Source organism: Mus musculus, chromosome 9 (genome assembly GCF_000001635.26).
Source record: "Mus musculus strain C57BL/6J chromosome 9, GRCm38.p6 C57BL/6J".
NCBI lineage: Eukaryota > Metazoa > Chordata > Mammalia > Rodentia > Muridae > Mus > Mus musculus.
In genome coordinates, this window is record NC_000075.6 from 86,979,549 (window position 1) to 87,006,616 (window position 27,068).

Sequence of the window (27,068 nt, forward strand, 5' to 3'; positions counted from 1 at the left end):
TCACATAATGAAGAAGCTGTAAATTGGTGCCTTTAAAATAATTTATTGGAAAGAAAAAGAAAAAATTTAAAAAAATAATTCAAGGATAATTTTTAGATTATTGGGATGGTACTATCGTCTGTTCCAGATAGCTTTGTTCATCTTTGTTTGCCTAATATGACTTTGCAAGCTTAACATTTATTAAACTTTCAGAAAATCTTGACACATGGGGGTGTAACCACTAAAAATCATAGTGGCTTTGGCCCGATATTCAATGGGATGGTCCTTCATTAAATGGGAAAGTCTGTCAAACGCTACCCTCTGCCTTCCAAAGCATTGTAAAATTAAAACACCTTAAGGCAGTTCAATTGCTGACTCACAGCAAGGCAACAGCAACACATTATATTATGAGCAATGCAGCTTGAAGAGAGGGAGGGCAAGGAAGGGAGGAGGGGGGAGGGAAGGAGGGGAGGAGGGGAGGGCAAGGAGGGGGGAGAAAGAGGGGATGAAGGATAAAAAGCAGAGGAAAAGGAAATGAGAGGGAAGAGGAGGATAAAAGAAAGAGGAAGAAGAAGATGGAGAAAGAAAGAGGGGGAAGGAAAGAGGAAGAGAGAAAGTGAAGAACAAAGGGGAGGAGGGGAGAAGGGAGGGTGGCTGATGACTACCCAGTTGCCTTGTACAGAGCTGGCAGCCAAGAAGATGAAGAGAAGGATGACTAAATTAGGCCTCATCATTAGCAGCCCAGTGCTATTTACACTTCAAGGAGTATTTACACTTCAAGGAGTACTCTTGGTTCAGTGTGCTTTAGTGCCTAGGGTTTCAGTCCTTGACAGCATCCAGGGTGGAGAGAGGTAGGGGAAAGGGATGGAGCCTGGAGAAGCTTTGAAGTCCTGTAGGAATAAGCTCTGCCCTACCAGGCCCATCTGATCCATGGCTGACCCAGCTCTGGACACCGATGTGATTGATCAGTTTCTTCTCACAGAAGCCCCATGAACTAGAAGCAGTTATGTGCTTACCAGCGTCACGGCTGAGACACTAAGGCACACAGACGCTAAAGCATTTGCCCAAGGTTTAAACTCAAAAGGTAAGGACCAGGGTCTGAAGCCAGGCAGTCTGCTTTCTGATTCCCTGTTTTAATGAAACCATCTTCGTCTTTGTTGTGTAATACAGTGTAGTGTGTGGTTGTACGTGTTAATCCATTTAGTTAGCTAAGCAGAATAGTGTGAGCCAGGTTTACTGTTAACTACCCATAAAACTGAAGGTTCAGAGAAAGTGGGTGCAGTTGTCACATAATTGCCCTCTTCCTGCGTGTGTGTGTGTGTGTGTGTGTGTGTGTGTGTGTGTGTGTGTGTGTGATTCCTGTGTTCACCTCCTCAGGTGCCTGTTGACAATGAAAAGATAGTAGAAGCATGTGTTTCCTGCTCCTGAAGAGACTTCAAAAAAAAAAAAGAAAGAAAAAGAAAAATTTCATTTAGCCCCCTACTTCCAAGGGTTTGGAAAGGATTTTTGAAATTTACATGCATAATGTGGTTGAGAGTACTTTGTGTTAGCATTTTATCTAAGCTCCGCCCCACAGTTACCTGGCAACAGCCAGGTATGCCTGATTCACTATAAAAGGAGCTGCTTGCTTTCTTCCCTTCTTGCTCTATCTCTATCCTCTTGACCCTTCCCCCACTCTCCCTATTCCCTTCCCCCTCTCTCCGTGTGCTCATAACTGGCCTCTATTCATTCTCTCTCTGCCTCTGTCTCTGTCTCTGTCTCTGTCTCTGTCTCTCTCTCTCTCTCTGCCTTTCTTGGTCTCTACTACCCTCTCAACTCTCCCATGTCCTGAATAAACTCTATTCTATACTATACCATCATTGTCCTGTGGCTGGTCCCTCAGGGGGAGTGGATGCCTCAGCATGGGCCCACAGAGGCACCCCCTTCCCCCACACCTAACTACACATCCACCAAACATATTCTTTCTCTCCCTTATCCTTTTATAAAACACAACACCTGGAATGAACCACATTTAAACGATTTCTTCTCAAATGAAATGTATATTAAGTCAAATTTTTACTAAAGTCTTACCTTGTGGGACCACCCACAGACAACAAGCCTGCCATGATGATTCAGGTGCAGAAGTGGGAGAAAATCGCGAACAGAAGAAAAGGAGAAGTGGGGGAGGGGGCGGGGCAGAACATCCAAGAAGGAGGCAGTAGAACCACACCCCCAAACCCTGTGAGCCAGGGCGACCAGCCAGGTTGGAAGGAGGGGCCACTGCAGCGTTTACCCTTCGCTCCTCTAGGCCATCCCTTCCCCGGCTGTTCTGCAAGGGATAACAAGCCTGCCCCTTGCCATACCTGTCATAAACGAGGTGGAAGAGCTCAATAGCGAGAAAGAGTAGGCACTGTTACCAGAAGTCCAGCCACGGCAGGTGGCACACCAGGAAGGCCTTTCCCCCATCTCTTTCAAGCTGAGAGGCGGCAGTGTTTCCTTTGCTTAAATGTTTCCATACAGACAGAATGTATTCTTGGAATCAGAAAGAAAAATCAAGGTATGCAAAATTAGAACCAGCCGTGACACCATGCGACTCTGACCCTCTGAAACTGTCGGTCAGATTGAACCCTTTACTCATTCATTCATTCATTCATTCATTCATTTATTGCTTTGTTATTGCATTATGTATTTTCTTTCTTCCTTTTATTATCTTTAACCTTTTTTTTAAAAGTCCAGTCATCATCCCCCTCTCATTCTGCCCTCCGACAGTTCCTCATCCCATCTCCGCTCCCCCCCCCACCCCACCCCCGCCATCTCTAAGAGGATGTCCCCACACCCCAACACCCTCCATGCCTCCCCATTCCCTGGGGCCTCATGTCTCTCAAGGGTTAGGTGTATCTTCTCTCACTGAGGCTAGACCAGTCAGTCCTCTGCTGTGTATGTGCCCGGGGGGGGGGGGGGGGGGGAGGCGGGTGCTAGGACCAGCTAGTAGTGTATGCTGCCTTATTGGTGGCTCAGTGTCTGAGAGATTTCCGGGGTCCAGGTTTGTTGAGACTGCTGGTCTTCCTATGGCGTCATCTTTCTCCTCCACTTCTTCCAGCTTTTCCCAAATTCAACCACAGGCGTCTCCAACTTCGGACCAATGGTTGGATGCTCTGCCTCAGTCAGCTGCTTGTTGGGCCTCGAAGAGGACAGCCTGCTAGGCTCCCATCTGTATGCACACCATAGCATCAGTAATAGTGTCAGGCCTTGGAGCCTCCCCTTGAGATGGATCAAGTTGAGTCTGTCACTGGACCTCTTTCCTTCAGTCTCTTCTCCATTTTTGTCCCTGCAGTTCTTTCAGACAGGAACAATTATGGGTCAGAGTTTTTGACTGTGGTATGGCAACCACACCCTTCCACTTAATGCTCTGTCTTACTGCTGGAGGTGGACTCTACAAGTTCCCTCTCCCCACTGTAGGGCATTTCATCTAAGGTCCCTCCCTTTGTGTCCTAAGAGTCTCTCACCTCCCAGGTCTCTGGTACATTCTAGAGGATCCTTCCACCTCCCACCTCCCGAGGTTGTATATTTCCATTCATTCTGCTGGCCCTTGGGGCTTCACTCCTGGTCCCCACCCCAATACCTAATCATGTTCACCCTTTGCCCTGACCCCCTTCTCCCCTCTCCCACACAGTTCCCTTCCTCCCTCTGCCCTCTGCTTTCTTCTCCCTTCCAAGTAGGACTGAAGCATCCTCACTTGGGCCCTTTGGCTTGTTCTATGGACTGTGTCCTGGGTATTCTGTATGTTTTTTGCTAATATCCACTTATTAGTGAGTACATACCATGTATTCCCTCTTGGATCTGAGATACCTCACTCAGGATGATATTTTTTAGTCCTATCTATTTGCCTGCAAAACTCCTGATGTCCTCATTCTTAATAGCTGAGTAGTATTCTATTGTGTAAATGAACCACATTTTCTGTATCCATTCTTCTCTCATAGGACATCTAGGTTGTTTCCTGCTTCTGGCTATCACAAATAAGGCTGCTATGAACATAGTGGAACACGTGCCCCTCTGGCATGGTGGGGCATCCTTTGGGTGTATTTCCAGGAGTGGTATAGTTGGGTCTTCAGGTAGATCTATTTCCAATTTTCTGAGGAACCTCCAGATTGATTTCCAAAGTGGTTTTACCCGTTTACAATTCCACCAGCAATGAAGGAGTGTTCCTCTTTCTTCACATTCTTGCCAACATGTGCTGTCACCTGAGGTTTTGATCTTAGACATTCTGATTGGTATAAGGTGGAATCTCATGGTTGTTTTGATTTGCATTTCTCTGAACACTAAGGACTTTGAACTTTTCTTTAGGTGCTTCTCAGCCATTCAAGATTTCTTTGTTGTGAATTCTCTGTTTAGTTCTATACCCCACTTTTTTTGATTGAGTTGTTTGATTTTTTGTTTTGTTTTGTTTCTAGGCTAGCTTCTTGAGTTCTTTATATATTTTGGATATTAGCCCTCTATCAGATGTGGGGTTAGTGAAGATTTTTTCCAAATCACTAGGTTGTCAATTTGTTCTATTGACTATGTCCTTTGCCTTACAGTAGCTTTTCAGTTTCATGAGGTCCCATTTATCAGAGACCTTTCTTTTATACGTTGCCTTGGCCAGGGTGCTTTGCCACAGAAAATTTAGCTAAGCAGCTAATTTAATACCTAGGTTTAATTACAGAGCCCATGGTGAAAGGAGAGAGCAAACTGCCAAATGTTGTTCTATGTCATCCACATGTGCACTGGGGCACGTGTGCAGTGACCCTCCCCTCATCATATATACAGCAAGAATAAAATACAAATTAAAAATCAAAGAGAGAGTTGAGAACAATAAAGGAAGATATCTGATGCCAATCCCTGCTTCCAAATGCATCTTTGTATGTACATAAATATATAACCCTCTCCATACACATATGCACACACAAACATATGTAACATCACACACATAAAGACTATATTTATTCTTTGTTCTAAAATGTTCTCAACTCCTTGCTAACTTTGAATTTTCAACAGTGACTATTCTCCCCATATTGGGAACAAAAGCATCCATGAAAGTAACGCCATGATACCCACAGTTCTTCTCAAAAAGAATTAAAGGCAGGAAATCATTTGTTTAACTAAGTGTGATTTTTTTTAACCCTCTTCTTGGATGCTGATGAGATTTCTTGGAAGAAGGGGTCGGTTAAGCATTTGATTTATATCTATGTACTTTGAAATTTGTCCCTTGCCTGAAGTTAGATCTCTGTGTCCATGCAGACAGGAGAAAGGGTCATATTACTCACAGGGGACACTGGATATTGTTAAAAAATCAACAGTAATCACAGTGCCCCCTGAGCATCCTGAAACACTGGGTGCTAAGAGGAGGATGGAACATGTCTTCCTTGTGGTCCTCATGAAGCCACAAAAGAAGGCAAATACTGAAAGATTGAAAGGATGCTGTTATGCTTTCCACGAGCCTCACCTTCAAGATGTGTGTGCCCGCGTGGATGTGTGGATGTTCACGAGAGAAGACCGCTAAAACAGTATTCGAGAGTTGTAAATAGATTCGTGTTTATTTCTCTTTTATATCTTTAGAGAGAAAACCCACAAAGGTATGAAGTATACGAACAGAGGTGGTGTGGAACAGAAGAGCATAACACAACAATCCAAGGGGTCCATGAAACCATCCCTTTTTCCAGATAGCATGCTTTCCCGTACAAACGTTCCTGGAGCACAGCTCGTGTGTACTGCTGTGTTTTATGTGAAGGGAGCAAGGATGTCAGTGAGCAGTAATTTAGGATCGCTGAGAGCATCCTGCTTGTCTTGGGCTTGTTTACTTTTGCTTGGTTGAAAAGTATTTCATTTATTTATTTAATGTCCTTTGAAATGTATACTCTAACACATGTCTCTTGCTATTCTCCAGTGCAAACACTGCCTTAGAGGCATGTATTTAGGACAGAGACTTTATTTGTATCTACGCCACATGCTGTCTGCATAATAGACATAAATGCTTAAGGTAGACAAACAAAACGAATGCCAAGGCTTGCTTTTCTAGAAAATACTCCCGACTTTCTTTCACTTCATAAGCAGGCACTTGCAGTTTGAGGGATCTAGATCCCTTAAATATGAATAAAATATTATGAAAAGATAATAGCACATTTATAGACATTTATAAGTGTCAGAAACATCTGGGAATAGTGGTGAATTACCATAACTATTTCCAGCAGTAATTAATGGAGGTGAAAATTTGAGCAGGAACAAAAGAATAAAGGTGTAAGGCTATGTAGGCATTCCAGAGAGTCACTACACTCAGCAGGCAATAGACCTCAGCCCACAGCTCCCGTTCTGTGAAAACAGACCCCAAATCTGCAGAGTTTAAGGCTCCATCCCCCTTGACCTTCACACAAGGTAGCCTCTGGCCTTTGGAATGCAGGCAGTGGAAAAGAGAAACAGATCTTTAAACTTTAGCTCATCCTAAGAAACTTAAAACAGCCACATACAGTTACCATGGCTACCATATTGGGGGCTATAGTTCTGGGGTGGAAAGAAACTCACTTTTATTCCCCCCCCCCCCCAAAAAAAAGCTCCAGTGACGTGGTAGAGGGGATATAAAAAACAGAGAGTTAAAAATCAATGAGTATGGTCTGGAAATGTGTATTACATTTTAAATCAGGAGCTAATGTCAAAAGTTCAGAGAGTCTATTGTTGGGAAAATACATACGAGGTTTTTTGGGTTTTTGTTTGTTTGTTTGAGCTTCTGGTTTTAGGAAAATAAACATTCTCTAACCCCTTTGTCTCCTCCATAAACTTTGGGGAACACTCTCTTAAGATTTCTTGGCATCTGGCTTTTACTCAGGTTCAGGTGATTCAAACTCAGACCCTGAAGCTTGTACAGAAGTGGTTTTACCCACAGAGACGTCTTCTTTCTCTGAAACTGTCTGTGGCTTCCGTGAAGAAAAAAAAAAACAAACTACATCTTGATACAACAAAGCACACAGTAGTCTGAAGGACAGCAGCCACTCAGTGAGAAGTCAGTTGATGGGTGCATCCTTATCCCCGGATGGACATTCCCAAAACCTCATCTGCATCTTTATTGCAGGTCCATGTCAGAGTCAGCACAAGCTACTGTTTTGTATGTGCAAAAGCTCGCCAGCACACTGTGAAGTGGAAAGATGTGAATGTATCAGGTTTTGTATTGATTCCCACAGAAGCTCGTATGAATTTTGAGAAGTGGATTTGTTTTTCATGACTTCTCTGCCCAATACAAACACTGGGTGCTAAAGGGAGAGTCCTTTAATTATCTTTTCAGGAAACCTTGATGAATGTGTAGATTCTAAAGTTACCAACTAGCGCAGCCCCCTGACAGCCCAGGCATCTTCTAAACACAAGTTAACTGCAAATCACAGGTCTCCTCCCTACACATAGTGCTTTTCTCAACACAGAGTGATTAACAAGTAAAAATCCATCAAGTAAAAATCTCCAGTTGTATCATATGGTCCACACTACTCTCAGGCCACTCACCCATCTGGCTCCATTATTTCTGCCATTTGCCAGCATGTGGGTCTGTATGTGCGTGAGGGGTGAGGGGCGACAGAGGCCAGCTGGGTGTCTGGAGTGACACGTTACCACATGTGCACGGTCAGGTTTTAACTTGTAGCCAGTCACTCTGTCCTTCTAATGAAGCAGGGCAGCTAGCCTTGATTACAGTACTCTGGGATTTCAACTCTGATCCGTGCCCTGCTCAGTGTCTCTGGAGGATTTCACAGGATGGAAGAAATGAATGTTTGTGATTAATTAAGTGGTAAGTTAGAACCTGGGAGTTTCTCCACTGTGAACATAAATTCTACAGATCAAGGAAATATTGGTGATTCTGGACGAAAGACAGAAGTTTTTGAGCCATTGAAGAAAAACTTATATAGAAAACTAAATGTGAAATAGTCTTAATTACTGTGTGTTCCCTATGCATATACATAATCAATATACTTAGGTCAATGCACTACTCAATATACTTAGATCAAAGGTTAAACTTTATCCTGACCTCTCAAGGTGATTTAGTCCCGTGCCATTCTATATACAGGTATTTCTACCTAACTTTCTTTTTTTTTTTGCATTTGAACTACATGGTTTATTGATGGGGTCTCCTTCTGCTTTAAAAAAAAAAAACAAAAAAAGAAACAAAAACAAAAAAACAAAAAAAACCCCTAACTTTCTTTTTAATGTTTCTTTAAATTGCTTTTGAAAGTGCGTAAATATGATAAAAAGAAAAGTGAAGCTGTAAGGAGAACGGGTTGAATTTATGCACTGCTTGGTGCTGTATCTAGGAACTATCAAACCTAGAATCTTAATTATCTAAAGTTGCTATTTATCAAGCTGTCCATAGAAGTCACTGGAGAATGCAGAGAGCATAGCACAGTTACTGTGATTTGTGAACAGCCATTATTATGTACTGAAAGAAAGAAAAGAGGAGGAGGAAAAAAGAGAAAGAAAGAAGGTAGGCACCCTAACACATGCTAATTATAACACATTTGATGAATATCAGCCAACCCCAGCTAGGGCCTTCCTGGCTACACATTTTTACATGTTCTTGTTTCAATGTACCACTTACATTATTTTTCATTAAGGCAAAATAAGACCCCAAACTGAAGTAAGCATTTGATATAGTCTCTTCACAGAGTCCAGTGATCTTGTGTGCCATCAGTTACAGCTGCAGAATTGGGACAGGAGGTGCTATGGCAGAGAGGCTAATAGAATGGTCACTAAGACAATATGGAGGTCAGCTCACTGTGTGCTGCTGTTGACTCTGACTCGTATGGTCCCCTCTAACCAGACGTCTGTTCACGGAAAGAGATGGGGGACGTTAGAACAGGCTGCGATGGCGATACGGAAGCTCTGTAAGGCTGGCATCCGGTTTATCAGTCTGGGCAGCTTGACCACATCATTTAATCTCTTGTCCTTTCTTATGTTTAATGTGCAAATTGTGAACAATGATTAAAAGTATCTGATAGGCTTGTGGTCACTTTGAATGCAATAATCATAGGACATACTGAGCCCATAGGTGTGCTGGCACTATTCTAGTTCTCGCAGTGGCGGGAGATAGGGGGATGAGAGCAGAGTTGCTGAGCCTACAGAGGACACCAGCAACCACTCATTCCTTCACTGATCATCACACCCTCAGTGTCTGCTCCCTTAGGTGCATATAACTGCTTTAGACAGTTGTAAAATTCTCTGGTTGGTGAAATTGGCCTCAGGTTTTCTCGCTTCCCGGTCAGCTGTCCTTGTCTAGTTTATTTCTGTCCCACTATTCTAGTGGGTCAGGGCCACTCACTCAAGTCCACAGATACAACTTAAGCTATTACTTCAACTATCTCATAAAAAATCTGCTATGTGAAGCCCTATCCACTGAGAAAGAATGAGAGAGAGACAGAGACAGAGAGACTTAGAGACAACGGAAACAGAGAGTGTGTATGGTATTACTGAATGAATCCGAATTGCTCTATTGGCACACTGTATTAATATCATAAGCCTGAAGTTCTAAAGTACTCCTTTAGAGACATTGTGCCTGGTGCAAAGGAACTTTTAAATAATAGAATATCAGACTGAAAGTAGGCTCATTAGGTAAAGAAAGACCTGGGACAGACCAGGTATCTGGCATTGTCTAGTCACTCCCTGTAAGTAGTTGTGGCTGCATAAGGGAAGGCCCTGGGTAGGGATCCAATGGTGTGTGTAGTTTAGCTGGAGAGACAGAAACATCCATCAGTTAGATAATGACAGTATAAAGCCAATGCTTAATGATGTTCTGAGAGCATATAAAAAGGCCACAAATCATTTATTAATAATAAGTGATAGTTGCTGAGTAGGTATGATGTGGTGGCTTATCTTTGATAAAATATAAGCACTGTAATACTGAGGATTAGCATCATTGAGGGTACTTGTCCTGTAACAATTACCACTATTCAGAATCTTTTCATCAAACACAAAAGAATCTCCATTATAGTCTCCTTTCTTCCCTCCGCTTTAGTACCTGGGAACTACTCTCTATCTATATAGAAGCTGAATTGCACAATATGTTCTTTAGCCTTGGCTTCTTTTGTTCAGAATAGTATTTGTGAGGGCCTCCCTCTCTCATTCTCTCAGTGGATAGGGCTTCACATAGCAGATTTTTGATGAGATAGTTGAAGTAATAGCTTAGGCTGTGTGGACTTGAGTGAGTGGCCCTGACTCACTAGAGCATCCAACATTGCTGCATGTTGGAGCACATTTCAGTGCCTCATTTTTTCATGGATGAATAATACTGCACTTGTATTCCAATTTGTTTATCTGGTCATCAGTGGTAGACATTAGGATTGGTCCTGGGGGTTTTGTTGGTTTATTTTGGCTTTTTGTTTTTGCTATTGTGAAAAGTGTTTCTCTGAACATTTGTGAACTTTTCACACAAGTTCCTGTTTTTGCTTCTCTGGGCTGTACATTCAGAACTAGAATAGCTGGATTAGATACAATCAATTTAACTTAACTGAACCAACTGCCAATTGTAAAGTTTCCATTGACTTTATCATTACCAGTATAGGAGGGCTTTAATTTATCCAGATCCTCTCCAAACTTGCTGTTTTTCATTTTCCAAAGAAATTCTAGTTCTTGTAGGTGGAGTGATGTCTGCTTATCATTTTCATTTCTCTGAAATGGGACAGCAAATGTCTTTTCATATTTTTGTTGGTCAATTGTATAGTCTTGTGGTATAGTTTTAAAGATTGTTATCACTTAATTCTTATCATAGACTTGGCAAGTGTTTCCTAGATAAATGACCATCGGCTTTGAAAGTAAGATCGAGTATCAGGGGCCATGGCAGAATCAGGTTCATGCTCTGGAAATAGGGGAACTTAACCTGGAAAGTGAGGGCGTGGGAACAAAAGAATATTTGAACCTCTCAGATAAAGACAGACCTCTAGGGCTATAATGTAACTGTAATGATGAACAACTGAGGGAAGTGCCTTCCCTATCAGGCAGGTGCTAGCCATAGAAGCCAAGAGGAGGGCACTGTCTGCATCCCTGCTTAAATAGGTTGGCCCGAGACATTCAGCTCTCATAGGGAGGCTTTTGACAACCTCTATAGGACACCAGAAACTTCTCTTTATTTTTAAAAAATAACTAGCGTGTCCTAATTACACCAAGATCTACTATCTTTCAGCAAGTGCCTTTTTATTTGATTAGCTAGCACTCTATGATGAGAATATAGAAAGATGAAGTTAGACATAAATAACCTAACGGGAACAGAATCTAAGCGGTTTCAAAGAGCTTCTACTCATTGAGATAGAACAGGTGAGCAGAGAACACAGGCCTGAGAGCCAGTGCTTTTCTACCCATAAACTGGTCCACTGCCCACGAGAAGGGTGCCTGAGCACACACCCATATCACCCGAATTACATATGTGTTCATTATACTATAGCACATCATGGCCATATTACAGTTGTCACTAGCCACTAAGACATCACCCATATTATTCTCCCTTTGATCATCACTGGGAAAATCAACAAGACACAAAAGGAAGTTTTCCCACGGAATGCCTTTGAAAAATCCAGAGAATTTCTCATAAAAAGATGTCTGAAGTTACAGGGGACTTGGTAAAATGTGAGGTTGTTTTCAATGTCAAGACTCTCTTAGTCCCGATACTGCATGATCGTTTATGCTTTTGGAGAATTAAAGTGGTAGATGGAAAGACTCTGTAAGTCAGGAGTAAAGAGAATCAGTGCTCACTGGGATTAGACAGGGAGAACGGAGCTTAAGATTCAGGTAACTTTAAAGTGCCTGGAGAAGCCAGTTTCCTGGGACCTAGCCTGCTGCTTCTGCTCTGCATTTTCTTGGGGACCCTCTGAATAACATGGGCCTGTCACATTGCCCTGGACCTTGTGGGTGTTTTCATTAGCACACAGAGGCAAACCTCCAGCAACACTAGGACTTTCTGTTTACTCTAAAGGAAGTGCAAAGTACAGATGTTTACCAAAAGTAGCCTGTCTCTGCTTTCTGTTATGTACTTAAATGTATTTCCCTATGAATACAACAATTGGGAGCAGAAATGCCTGAGGCTCAGTTCCCATCCAACCCCCCTCCCAGCCCCTCAGGATTTCCAAGACCGAAAGAATAAAGAAATTGGTGGAAATTTTTCTACCAGATGTGGTGTCTATCAGATGACCTATCTATAGTGTAGACTGGTGCTTTTAAGAAATATATTCCAAAGAACATGGGCTTTTCGTTGTCCTTTTCTTTTTTCAGGCAACTGTGTTTTTAAAAAACATTTGCTCCAAGAGTCTTCTTTCCTCTTATTTTAAAAAAATAAAGTCCCGCAGCAAAAGTCACATTTGCACAGAGACAGGCACTGGTGGAGACAACTGGGCAGCATTTGCTGAGGTCCCGACTGTATCTGTAGCATTTGTTTCCTGGAGAGCAGCTTGAGATAAGGTGAGATCATCCAGAGACACCGCTAAGCTAAAGCCTGTGCAGTGCTTTGCCAGACATGGAGCTGATTCCCAAGGCACACGCATTTCAGAACATGATCTTTTTATTTAAGACTAATTGGGATGTAGGACGTGTTCTCAGATGACCCCACCTATATTGGAGCTGTGTGTGTGTGTGCGCACGCGTGCATGAATGTGTGTGTGTACAAATCCAAGTTCAAAAGAACATGCATGGGATCCCCCACACGCGCATAGAGGAAGTTAGAAAATGTGGACGTTACTGACTTTTTTTGCATCTTCTTTCCCCTAAGGCATAAGACACTAAGGAGCCGCACACAGCGGAACCGTGCCGCACACAGCGGAGCCGTGCCAAGTCCTTGGCTGCCTGAGGATAGACTGGGAGGTTTTCACTTTTCGGGTTTTTGGTGATGGGGATTGACCCCAAGTTCTTACCCACACAATGCAGGATATCCCCCAGACTTATGTCCTTAGGGTCTACTGTTTATATTTTAGTTTAACGTCATTAGTGTTTTTGTTCTTGAGAGAAAAATATGAACATTGTTGAAAAATAGACAATTTTAAATTTAAAAAATTGTGATTACAACCCTACCTACAACAAGGTTTTAATATTTTAGCCTTTAAAAAATAATTTCTTGTCTACGGTTGTATAAATGCATATGTGTCACCTCTAGATATTGATTTACTTAGAGAACTGAGTTCATACCATATATATTCCTTGTTTCTATTTTCATTAAACATTGTAAAATGAAATCTTTGACTCCATATTCTTTGAGCATATGGCTTAATTTTTTGCTTGTTTTCTGTTTGGGGTATTGTGTTTTGGTTGCCCTGGTGTAATGGGAGTATGTGTGTGTTTGAGTAGGGCTGTGTTTACCTGAGTGTGCAAATATGGATACTAGGCGTTAACTTTTAGTATCTCCCTGTATCACATTTCATTGTACTTTCTGAGATAGGGTCACTTCCTTAGACCGATTTGGCTGGTCTGGGTAGCCAGGAAGTTCTGGGGAATCTCATGTCCCTACCCCCACCCCGACTCTGTGGTTACAGATGTGCACTGCCATAGCTGCTGGGATCTGAACTCGGGACATCATACTTGCACAGTCGGCCTTTTCTTTACTGAGCCAACTCCCCAGCTCCAGACCACAGGGCTTTAAACAACTTGGGATCATTAGATGAGCACAGATTTTGGCTTTATGACTACTGAGTATTTTAATGCATACCCTTTGGCATAGGTCTCTGATGATTGTTTTCATATAGTTACTGGAATAAGAAATGATGAATAAAATGTAGACACACAACTCATAAAGGTTCATAGTAAATTCTGCCCTTTCAGCTCTGAATGAACACACCATTGACATCTGTGAAGACCCACATCACATTCTCCTGCGCTCCATGCCTGAGCAGTCTTTGAGCATCCTAAATGGTTTCCAAAGACATGCGCAGAAATAGAAAAAGCAATTCAATATTCCTTTAATTATTAGCTCTTTTCATAATTACACCACAGAATTGGTTTTTTTCATCTGTAAATATGTCATAGATTCACCGAATATCATGGCGCATGCCTGTTATCCCAGAACTTGGAGAGAGGAAGCAGGGAGATGAGATGTTCCAGTTGGCTTATGTGAAAGGTTTAAATGCCAACTTGGGCTTTGTGAGACTATGAAAAACAAAGGACCACACCAAAAGAGTACATTCTTTATTCATTCGTCATCTCCTTGGTGATCTTCACTCAAAGGCTCTCAGTTCTGAGACTTCTGTGGAATGTGGTTTGTTTCACTATTTATCTGTGCACACCCTCGTCTACATGTCTCACGCTTGTCATGCATAAGGCTTTGGTCGATTTCTGTGAATCTAATTCAAGGTAGACTACAGATATAGAATTTACTCTTCTTCTAAGGGGAGAAGCTTCTGCACTGCAGCCTAAGAACATAGTTCTCACAAATTAGAAGAGCTAAGGGCAAGGGTAGCTGTAATATGTCCCACTCTCTACATTTCTGCCATGATATCACAATTCCTGAAAAGGCTGTGTGTATACAACTGTGTATGTTGGGAGAAGAGATGGGAGGGAGAGGGAAAGAGAGAGAGAGAGAGAGAGAGAGAGAGAGAGAGAGAGAGAGAGAGAGAGAGAGAGAGACGAGAGAGAGGAGTGACTTTTTTAGTCTCTTTCTACCACAGTCAAGAAACATAAGCAGTGTTGTCACAGAGCTAGGGAAAGAGAAACCTGAGGCTCTATGCTGCAGCCTGTCCACTGCTGAGTTCATAGAGCTGGCCACACATGGGGCAAGGTTGTCCCTGTTCTTGTATAAGGAACCCTAAAACTCAACATAACTAGTAGGCTCTTGGTTTCTGCTTCCAGGAAATATCTCCATGCCAAAAATCCTCCAGATCCCAAAGGAGGCAGATATGGACAAGCTAGTCCTGAAACATCTCCTACTCCCTATATACCAGCTTGATCTGCCTCCATGGAAAAAGATACCTGAACACATCCATGAATATAACCACACAATCATAAGTTCTTATGGAATGAGCATTAGTCTATCACTTACTCATCTGGAGACAGGCACCTCTGGGTATAAAGTTGATGCTGGAGGTAGAGGACATTCAAGGAGGGACCAAAAGCCCCTAGGCATTTTGATAGTCAGTTCTGTATACTGGTACCTAGAAAATAAATAAAGGATTTAGGAAAATCCACAAAAATTTCTTTTTTCCTGGAACTCACTTTGTAGACCAGACTGGCCTCGAACTCAGAAATCCACCTGCCTCTGCCTCCCAAGTCTGGGATTAAAGGCATGCGCCACCACGCCCAGTATCACAAAAAAAATCTAATTTGAATGTAAGTTTAATGAAATATGCACTACACATTCAACTACAAGATGGTGCACGGATGTGTGTAGAATTATTATATTCCTGTGAATAGAAAAAATGACTGTCTGAAAAATCTCAAGTAACTTAGAATAGTCAAAAATCTCTTTTCTCTGTAGCAGTTACTTGAGAGAGCAAGAGAAAGAGAGAGAGAGTGCATGTGAGAAAGAGGGGCAGGGGATGTGAAGGTGGAGAGTCTCTGGGAGGAGTTGGGGGAGAGGAAAATATGATTAAATATTTTTTATAGGAAACATTTCATTTAGAATTTTTAAAAAAGAACAAGGAAACAGCTAACTCCAAACTCAACTCTATGGCATGTCCACCCCATGTAAATAAGCCTGAAGGTCTGAAACTGGGACACAGTGGGGTAGAGCATCTACAGTGTGGACTTTTAACTCTTTGTGAAGAGAGGCAGAGGTAGTGAGAGAAGAAGGGAGAAGAGGGAAAAGGAACAAAAGAGAGAAAGAATGAGAGATGATTTTTAATTGGCTTTTAAAAGATTTAATTTCTTATGTGCTGAGAGGAGGGGAAACATCCTGTCCTGCAAGGAAGCTCATTAAGACAGGAAGTGAACAACTCAAAGGCTTCAGGAAATCCCTGAAACTGGCAAGATTCACTAGCTCCCTCCCTCCCTCCCCAAGCATATATAAGTGGGTAAGGATTCAAGCTGCCTAGAAGAGGCTTTGATCAGCTAGGCCACCTGAAAGAAACAGAGACCAGTCTAACTGCTTGGTAGAAGCAGAAACCAGCTGAATTCCTTTGGAAAGACTGACACCAACTGAGGTATCTAGAAAGGACACCCTCCAACCTGTAAAGGTATCTCATAGATTGTGCAGCAGCTCAGAGTTTCCAGACTTCATGAGCTATCGACCGTATTGAGATGAGTTTTGGAGATGCAGCTGTCTTTGAAAACATTTCTGCTCCTGTAAGTAACCCCATTAGTCATTGGTTCACCAATTTGGACTTTGCTGTCATCTGTGCTTTGGTGTGTTATCACTTCCATGCCTGGGGTCAGTAGACATTCGTTCAAGTATTCCCTATGGTATCATACAACACAGGGGCATGTAAGATCCATACTATAGCATCACCAACAGAAAAATGTTAATAATCTCTAATATAAAAACATTATTGTTGATTTTTATAGACTTTTATTAGAATTTACATCTCTATGACTAAAAATCTCTTTTGATTTTATTTATCTTTTTAAAAATTTCATGTACACTGGTGTTTTGTTTTCATGTATACCTGTATGAGAGTAGAGGAGCCCATAGAACAAGAGTTATAGACAGCTGTGAGCTGCCATGTGGGTGCTGGGAATTGAACCCGGGTCTTCTGGATGAGCAGCTAGTGCTTTTAACTACTGAACCATCTCTCCAGTCCCTCCCCTTCTGATTTTAGCAATAGATAAATTTCTTGGAAAATAAGAACAAGAATTAGTATATATCGACATCTCATTGTCTAAATGTACTTTTACTTTTATTTTTAAAATGAGAGAATTACTTTTTTAAGAAAGATTTGTTTATTTTATGTATATAAGTACACTGTAGCTGTCTTCAGATACACCGGAAGAGGGCATTAGATCCCATTACAGATGGTTGTGAGCCCCCATGTGGTTTCTGGGAATTGAACTCAGGACCTCTGGAAGAGCACTCAGTGCTCTTAACCACTGAGCCATCTCTCCAGCCCCCTAAATGTTCTTTTAAAGGAGTACCTTTTCCTTTACTCCGTGGCCCCTTCCCAAGGCACTTATTTCTATTATTACATCTCCCACTTTTAGCCTCCTGCTTACCTCTTCCAAGAATCTGTAATTATTGCCCTGTCCTGATAACCCAGGGTAGCCTTCCAGCTGGACACTCTTCACCACACCTGCACAGCCCATTCGAGCATGTGTGTAAATACAGCCATAGGTTTTAGAGGATTTGGATTTGGATACTGTTGTTGCTAAGCCTGGGTACCATGCTGGTGAGGACTCCTGGATTACAGGTTTCTAAATGATGAAGCACTTGGATCAGTTTTCTGTTTTAGCAAATTACCCCTGCAGAATGAAAGCCTAGACTCAGAACAGTCCAGACGAAGATGGTAGGGGTCTTGGTCTGTTAGAAGTCCACGGGGATGAGGAATAATGACATTAAATGTTCAACAGAATGTGGATAGTTGGTCATTTTGGCTATGAAATATTTTATTCTTTCTTCTTTCTTTGCTGACTTAGAGGGTTGGCATGTAATTATTTCCTCGCTCTCTGGGAGTTTTCAAAGACTGAGCCCTCCATGCCCTTGAAAAAAGGGAACTGTCTCTTCCTGCAGCTTTGATCTATGCTCCAGACTTAATGAGCCACTGAAGTCTGCTGGGAGGGTGAAGGGGAGAGATGAAGAGGTTGTGGGGTGAAGGAAAGAAAAAAACCAAACAAGGACAATACCAGACAGGACCTGAGGTGCTGAGAAACTGATCTGGGGGGAGTTCTAGCTGGGCAGTGGTGAAGAGAGCGGGTCTAGGGAGTGGAGTCCTTATCTGACTCCATGATCACCTAGCAAAATCCTCCTGGCACATGACACAGGTATCCCTGGGCTTTCCCAGCCATCCTGTTTTTCTTCTGTACACACAAGAGCCTCCAGACCCAGAGATCTCTGACAGTATGAATGATGTTAGGACAGGTAATGGCCTGTGGCAAGGGCCACAGGCTGAAGTAATGAGAGCCACTTCCAGACCTGGAACATGAAATACTGTTTGTCCCTGGTTTTGCTCTGGCTTTGCATTCCCCCCAATCACATCAACTTGGAATATATCAAGCTGCTGAAGCTGGGGATCCATTTGTGAGTGTGGCACAGCTTAACTTGTCAGGACTAATACCCAGATGCGGAAGCCAAAGCCAAAGGCAGAGCTGAGGGGGGCTGGGGGGGTCCGCAGGTGTCGAATACACAGCTTCCCCCTGACAGCAACCTGATCTCTTTCTGGAGAATTCTTGGAGGTCAGAATTCCTAGCTCTGCTTTCCCGTTTCCCAGAAGCTGAAACCTGAGGGTGCAGATCTGCCTGACCTCAGTCCATCGTACTGGTGAGTGGATAATGCCGAGAGACATGCAGTATATACCTCTGAAGGTATACACATGACAGCATAAAATCCAGTCCCCATGTGTGCTTCTCATCTTTGCAGTTCCTGTGACACAATGTTCTGCCGAAAGAAACCTAAGGAAGGAAAAGCTTGTTTTGGTTCACAGTTTGAGGGTGCAGTCCACCCTAGTGAAGAAGTCACCATAGCAGGAGGAGGAGCCTGGCGGGAACCACAGCAAAAAAGCAAGAACCATGAATAATAATGCTGAAGGATACCGCCCAGTATACCCTCTCAAGGCATATCCTGCTGGCAGATATGATGTCTTCCAACACAATTAACTTAATTAAGATAATCCCAAGAGACATGTCCAGAAACACATCTCCCAGGTGATTCTAGATTCTGCCAAGAGGATAATTAGCACTAACCATCACACTACCCAGGACGACATGAATGTGGTTGCTCTGGGAGATCAGGGACTGGTGGAGGTACAGGTGGTTGTGAGCTACCTGGTGTGGGTGTGGGGAACTGAACTTGGGTTCCCTAAAAGAACAGTATATGCTCTTAACTGCTGAGCTATCTTTCTTAGTCTCTAGATTTGGTAAGATCCCCTAGCAGTGGCTGGGTTGAGGTATAGGATAACTACAGGTCTTAAATCTTGATACTGTAGTGAGAACGGACCATCTGACAATGGGTCTCGAATAGCAGTGCCCTCCACTGCAGCACTCTGACCTTTTGCAGAGATTGTTATCCTTGCTCCATCTTTCTCTATTTAATGCTTTTCAGCCACCTTCAGTTTGTGCTTCTAGCAAATTCCCCACTGGCGAGCAAAACGCAACTTTGATGGAGCAATTGGTGACAAGATAGAAAGCTACAAGTGGGGCAGGGAGAAGCAATGTCCTCACCCTAGTAAAAGAAATTGGTTTTCAGGTGGCTGGGGATGGAGGGAGAGACTAGTGGGAGAGATGACTGGAATGGGGGGAGGGGGAGGGTTGGGAGCAAGTGGAAGCCTGGTGTGAGAGAAAACTCCATGGAATCTAGAAGGGGTAACTCCAGCAAAGTCTCCTAGTAATGGGGAGCCTAGGGTCTAAAGGAGCCATCCTTTATAACTAGGCAAGGCCTCCAGTGAAGGAATTGGGACACCAAGCCAGCCACAAACCCTCCTACCTACAATTTGTCCTGCCTGCAGGATGTGCTGGGACTGGAGCCTAGCATAACCCTCATCAAAGAGACCAGACAGACCTCATCCAGCAGCTGATGGTAGCAGATGCAGTCTCACAGCCAAACATTATGTGAAGCTCAGGGAGTCCTGGCAAAGAAGGATCAGAGGACCAGGGTGATCAAGGATACCACAAGAACACAGCCCACAAAATCAACTGACTGGGACTCAAGTGAGCTCCTAGATATCAGGGAACTTCTATGGGTCTAATCTAGGCCCTCTGCATATGTTATGGTTATGTGTGTCTGTGTTCTGGTGGGATTGCTAACAGTGGGAGCAGGACCGATCTCTGACTCTTTTGCTTGTCTTTGGGATGCTTTTCCTAATACTGGCTCACCTTGCCCAGCCTTGATGTGAGAATACATGTCTGGTCTTACTTAGCTTGTTATGTTGTATATAGTCGAGGTCCTTTGGAAGGCTTGATCTTTTCTGAGGGAGGTGAAGTGGGTTGGATCTGGTGGGGGTGGGGGTGGGGAAAGGGGAAGTCTAGAGGAGAGACTCAGGGGAGGGAAGGGAGAACATAATATACAAGAGAAGAATAAGTAAAAGGAAAAAAGGAAAATTCACTTTCTAGATCCACTTGTGATTCCTACCAATTTGTATAAGAACCCACTATACTCAGCCCCAGGAGGCATTGTGTATGATTGTGACATAGTAAACTTATTGTGATGTTCTTAAGGAGACTCTTATATAGAAACCAGCTTTTGTGGTATCTTGCTAGAATTAACATTATTAAGGAGGGGAAAAATCCTCTCTAATTTCTTCTTTGGCAATATGTCAGTATGATCAGATTAGAAGGAGGATTCAGTTCTGATCTAGATGAGATTCTCTTGATTCAGCTTTAATATGACTTAAGTTTAATGATATAAAGAGAGAGAGAGTCTAGAAATGCAGATTGAACAGGCTTACTTTTCTCAGTTCCCTAATAAATGCTGCTCAAGGGATGGTAAGGAAACCAAAATAGGCCATGTGCACAGACACAAAGGGAAGAGGAGGGGATGGCGGGCCATGACTGACTCATCCCTGTGAAGAAAACTGACACCAGAGCAGAGCCAGCAGTGGGAGACAGAAACAAGCTGACTCATACTGCAGAACTCTGGGGAGACTCAAGAAGGGAGCTTTGGGGTTCCTGGGAGAATGAGAATTTGAGGAGACATTTAAATAGAATGGGATGAGAGTGCATTACTTGCCATGGTAAGATACCTTTCCACACAAAACGGGAACATCCCCCACTGTCTATCACAGTGGCACACTGGGAAGGTCAACCCTGATAGCTCTCTGACTCAGAGCACAGCAGGCACAGCTGAGGGACTGTCCTGAGATAATGGGGTCATTAGTTAACCTACTATCTTGAAATGATGGGGTCACTAGTAAACCCATCCTAAGCAAGCATTATGCACTCAAATTCAGCTCTACTGTGGTCAGTTGGTTGCCATATATATATATATATACACATACATACATTTTAAGATTTTCAGTACCTAAATGCTACTATTGTTGAAGTCAAATATATCCCCCAAGGATTCACACTTTGAAGGCTTGGTCACCAGCTTTTTATGCACAGGGATGTGGTAGACCATTAAGAGATGAGACCCAATGACAGGAATTTAGGTCCCTAGGGGTATGCCCTTAAAGATGTCAAGACCTTAGTCTTCCTACTACTACTGCTACTACTACAACAACTACTACTACAACAACTACTACTGCAACAACTACTACTACTCTTCCTCTTCCTCCTTTTCTTCCTCCTCCTCCCCTCCCCCCCAATACCTCCTCCTCTTCCTCCTTTTATTCTTTCCTTGCTTCCTGGCTTCCAGGCACCATGCATTTCCTGCCACAAGCTCAGAAGTCACAGGGCCTCCTGGACATTGAGTGAAACCTTTGGAATTATAAACCAAAGCAACCTTCCTCCTTATCAGTTGATTATCTCCGTTTGTCATGACGGCGAAACCTGACAACATGACAGTTATCTGCTCCAATATCGTTGTTCTTGGATGACAGTTACAAATACAATTTCAGGGTCTCTAGAACCAAGAGCAACTCTTCTCTCTGAGAGTTAGAAGAGTGCATGGCCGTGAACCATAGGAAAGGAGCCTGGCTCTCTGCAGACCAGCCATCTGGAAGCTGTGCCTTCTAGGTAGTATCTCAGGGCTCCCCACTGGCTCTTGGTTACTTAATAATACAGTGACTATAAGCACAATCCTGGAGTCATGTTGCTTGAGACCAAACTTAGCTCTGTCATTTGTCTGCTAAGACAACCTACTTCCCCATATGCTGGTTGCATTGTATAAAAGAGTTTAAAAAGTCTTGCACATCTTTGGTGCAGATACCGAGAATTTACTACTACTACTTCCTCCTCCTCCTCCTCCTCCTCCTCCTCCTCCTCCTCCTCTTCTTCTTCTTCTTTTATCTGTAAGCATTGTGTTTCTCTCTGTGACAGTTAGTTACTCTTGATCAGCAGCTTGACAGAACCTGGAGTCACTGAGGAGACATAGCTCTCACATACTCCTGGGAGGCTGTTTTTAGAAAGAATGAACTGAGTGGAGAAGATCCTTCTTGAGAATGGGCAGCACCTTCCAATGGGTGGCCCAATACTAAACGGGATAGGGACTGTACTTTTGCCTGCCTTCACTTGTTCATGAGTGAGAATGTTTGTCTCTGCGGCTGCTGCTGCATCATGATGATGATGACGATGATGATGATGACGATGATGATGATGATGATGATGATGATGATGATGTTAGTGCCATCCTCTCCTGGCTCCAGATACCAGCTGCTTCTGCCTTCCTGTGTGGAACGTCATTGATACTTAGGAACAAGGATTTCAGCATCAGACTCAGACTGCTGAGGCATCCACCTTCATGGCCTGAACAACTACAGAGGTTTCTGACTCTCCAGCAGATAGATGGCCATTGTTGGAAGGCCAAGTCCTTGTTACATAAAGGCAGTCTTTAACACTTACATGTATATATTTATGTGTATGTACTTGTATGTGTATATGAATATATATATACATATATGTATGTCTCTGTGTGTCTCTCTCTTTGTGTGTGTAATGGTTTGAATATGCTTGGCCCAGGAGTGGCACTACAAGGAGGTGTATCCTTGTTGGAGTAGGTGTGGCTTTGTTGGAGGAAATATGTCACTGTGGGGATGGGCTTTGAGACCCTCCTCCTAGCCACATGGAAGTCAGTCTTCTAGCTGCATTTGGAACAAGAGGTAGATCTATCAGCTTCTCCAATTCTATACCTGTGTGGAGACTGCCATACTTCCTGCCATAATGATAATGGACAGAACCTATGAACTATAAGATAGCCCCAAGTAAATGTTGTCTTTTATAAGAGGTGCCATGGTCATGGTATATCTTCATAGCAATGAAACCCTAAGACACACACTACACACACACACACACACACACACACACACACACTCGTTGAACATATATGTATTAATTGAATACACATATCAATCCCATTCCTGTGAGACCCCCCCAGGTAGAGTTTTAAGGGATTAATTCAACTAATATCACCATGTTAATTCTCCCATTATCATGAGCAAAATGTCTGCCAAAACAACAACAACTTACAATGGAAAAGATTTATCTTAGCTCATGGTCTCAGGGAAAATAGTCCCTTGCACAGAAGTGGCCCATTCCAGGCGAGATGAACTTGGCTCAGCTCCTCACATCCTGGTAGGCAGGAAGCAGAGGGCTCAGGTAGAACTTGAGCTGTACCGCTTTCGAGGCCCACTCCCAACTACTCACTTCCGCTAACTAGGCCATGGTCCTACCCTTCCAAAATAACACCATCAAAGGCACTGGGTGGTCTGGCGCATGAGCCTGTGGGGGACATTTCACATTCAAGCTGTAACACTCAACAGAATTCTATGACTCAGAAAACTGTGACTCAGAGTATGATCACTAGATTGTTTTTTAACCTAAACACTAGAGGCCCATGGTGGCTCCTAATGTCCTAGGAGGAGTGGTGGAGCTAAGAAAGCATAAATTTGAAATCATACTAATAGTAGTAAATGTGGGCACCTCCACATGATCCCTCATTGATCACTACTGGAAAACAACTGGACCAGTTCATGGTTCCATATTGATCTCAGAACAGGAAGAGAAGAGGTATAAAAGGCAGCATGTGACCATTGGTGAATATTTGAATAATGGCTGGGAATTAGGTAAGTCGTTTTATATGAAAGAGATTGTCCTTGATTTTAGAATACAGATTGTACTAGGGCTCTTGAACAGAGCTCAGCACACGTACACACACACACACACAGACACACAGACACAGAGAGTGTACATGCAGGGGTTATGGGAGAGACAAGCATGGGAAAAAAGATTCACCAAGTTACGCTGGAGGAGATGGTCATATCAAACTGGGGACCAGGTAACCTGCTACATGGCAGAACTTAGAATAGAATAAATAACGGGATGGTTAAGTTGTGAGCTAGTTGGGGAACAGAGCCAAGGCTTTTGGCCTAGACATTTACTCATCCATAAGAAGTCTCAGTCATTGTCTCGGGGAGCATGACATAGGTGGCAAAGCCAGGTGAGGGCAAGCAGGCAAAAATCATTTCCTTTTATCTGGGCTGTCACCAGAGGTGCCAGCTACAGAGGGATAGGTTTTCCCCTCTTTGAATAATGTGATCAAGAATCCCTCATAGAAATACCAGCACTTGGAGTTTTAGTTGATTCTAAATGTAGTCAAGTTGACAGACAAGATTAACCCAGACAATGGAGTATTTAGAAGTAAAGGGAGGTGAACTCTGTAACTTACAACCAAGAAGTTGAAAGGGAAAATGAACATTAAGGTACAATTTATCTAGGTGTCAGGATTGTTTAAGAATGAATGAACCCAGAGAAAGATAGGCTTTGTTGTGGCATTTTCACATACATGTGTCTAATTGTGTTCTGACTCATCTCCCTACCTGACTCATGCTCCGCCCTGTTCTGGCTGGTCCCTGTCCTTCCCCGTATTGTCCATTGCCCTCTCTTTTTCCTCATCCCTTAAGACCTCTTCCTCTCCTCTCCTGACCCTCTTTCAGACTGTATTACACACATGTGCACAGATACACACACACACACACACACACACACACACACACACACACACACACTTATGCAATGAGTCCAGTTCTCTGTAGATATGAGGTGACTATATGAGGGAAAATAAACAATTTTTCTTAATTCCCTCTAAGTCTCAGCTGTCACCAAACAAGTAGCATTAAAGAAACCAGGACTCACGTAGGTAGCATCATCATCTCTGTGAGGTTCCGGAGCCCGTTCTCCCCTAGAGGGTGGCCGCCATCAGCGTGTCCTCCTGATCCTCGTTGTCTTCACAGCGTTTCAACTGAGGAACTAACAAGGATTCTTTTTATAAAAAGTGACTTCAAGATGTTCACCAGTAACCTATGGAAATTCAACCTATAGTTGTGCTTGCCGAAAATATTACAGTAGTATTTGATTTTTTTTTCTCCCCCTCGTCTTCCAGTTTGCTTAAATTGTGAACTTTCCGATTATGCTTTTACTTCCACAGTATTTTTAAGTAAAGGATAATGAAGTATCATGACTCAGCAGGACAGGCTGTAAAATCCCCAAGCCCTACTGCCTTACAGAAGCAGAGGTTGCGGCAAGAGAGATGGCTTAGCGAATACAGTGCTCTCTGGGCAAGCAGGATGGCCTGAGTTCACTCCCCAGTGTCCACGTGAAAAGGTGAATACACTGTGACTCAAGCCTGTTCTGCACCAAAGAGGGAGAGAGAGGATGCTCCCTGGAGCTCTCTGGAAAGATGCCTGGACTGATTGGTAAGCTCCAGATTCACCGAGGGACGCTGTCTCAGAAAACAAGGTGAATGATGATAAGACAGCTGACCTGGCATTGATTACAAGATTTATTTCAATTTAGTAGGGTCATCTGTTTCACATCATCTTTATTGAAACTGATGCAATCTCCTCTATCAGACAGGGAAGGAAACATGGCACACTGCCCACTGTTGTGTTGTTGTGTTCTCTCTCTCTCTCTCTCTCTCTCTCTTTCTCTCTCTCTCTCTCTCTGTGTGTGTGTGTGTGTGTGTGTGTGTGTGTGGTTGTGTGTGCACGCATGGCCTCTCACTGAACCAGAAGCTCACTATTTTGCCTAGGCTGGCTGAATCACAGGCATGATAGCCTTGCCTTCATTTGTACATGGGTGCTGATGATTTGTTGACATCATCATCATCACTATTTTGCCTAGGCTGGCTGAATCACAGGCATGATAGCCTTGCCTTCATTTGAACATGGGTGCTGATGATTTGACACCAGTGTCTTCTCAATCACTCTCCACCTTATACTTTTGAGACAGGGTCTCTTAGTGCTCACTGAAACATTAAGTCCAACCCTTTATCACCTCAGGAAAAAATGCCCACCATCCTAGCCCAGCGAGCTCTCTCACCCACTTACTATCTCTCTGGCCCTGTGCCCACGGCTTCTTAACACTTCTAGCCAGGAGTGAGACATCCCACTTCTGATTATATTTTGTTAGCTAAAATTAGACAGCCACATGCCTAACCCAAGAAGTCAGGAAGTAAAACCCCGCTCCAAACACAGAGTGAAGCTGTCAGAATGTAGAGAAGCCTCTGACCTCAGGGCGCAGCACTTCAATAATGGTGGTGAGCTTGGGACTTCCCACGTCAGCCTTCTGAGTTTGCTCTCAGCTGTTTTCAAAGCTAACAGATTTCTTGATTAATAGAATTAGCCAGCTGTGTTTTGTTTTGATTCTAGGAAGGGTAATAGCAGATTGGACCAAGGGCTACTCAGCTACATCTGCTTGTGAATATCTGATGATGAAGTCAAGTCACCTTAGTGCTTCAAGGTCTCCTTGGTGTCGTCTGATGTGTGATCTTCCACCTGTGGGAGAAGCAGACAGGACTCTTGGGGAGTCTCCGGAACACAATTAAGGAGGCCACAAAAACCTTTCTTTCTCAGTCATACGCATTTGAGAACAGATTTTTCTCCATCCTTCAAGCAAGGTGACGTATTACAACAGGCCAAATACAAAGAAAACATGAGAAACCAGGCATCCTTTTAAATCCAAAAGTTAGATATTTGCAATAGAAATTAGTTCTAAAAAATATTTTTGTAATATATAAAACATTTTATGCTAATCTATAACAATCTTATTATTTTGCAGACAGAAAGTAAATATAATTTAAACATTTCTCTATTTTGATTAAATAATTTACATTAATTCTTAGTGTTTGGGTATCCTCAGTATTTTTTTACGGTTTGGAATAATTATCCTCAATATTTTTTAAAAATTTAAAAGGTTTGGGAACCATTTTCTCAGGTAATAACTTCTTTGGTCAATTCCAGCTTAATCTACCAAAGGAGAAAATGGAAGATAACATTATCTCTGCAGAGCTTACAAAGATAAATGAGAAAAAAGCTTTGTGTATAAAGACAGGATCATGGTGAAGACACACCCCATTGGTGGGAAGACAGTTTGACCATCTATTTTGCAATACCAAATCAATT

General features: G+C 42.9%; 1 long non-coding RNA gene across 1 annotated transcript; it reads right to left on the reverse strand.

Annotated features, from left to right (window-relative positions):
• Nucleotides 1-4,980: 4,980 nt before the first annotated feature.
• On the reverse strand, nucleotides 4,981-26,603 carry Gm36539. Its single transcript, XR_379680.3, has 4 exons — nucleotides 26,393-26,603; nucleotides 24,802-24,915; nucleotides 14,972-15,083; nucleotides 4,981-7,115 (listed from the first exon to the last, which is right to left on the reverse strand). It is a non-coding gene; the product is annotated as a predicted gene, 36539 (long non-coding RNA).
• Between the last annotated feature and the right edge of the window lie 465 nt (nucleotides 26,604-27,068).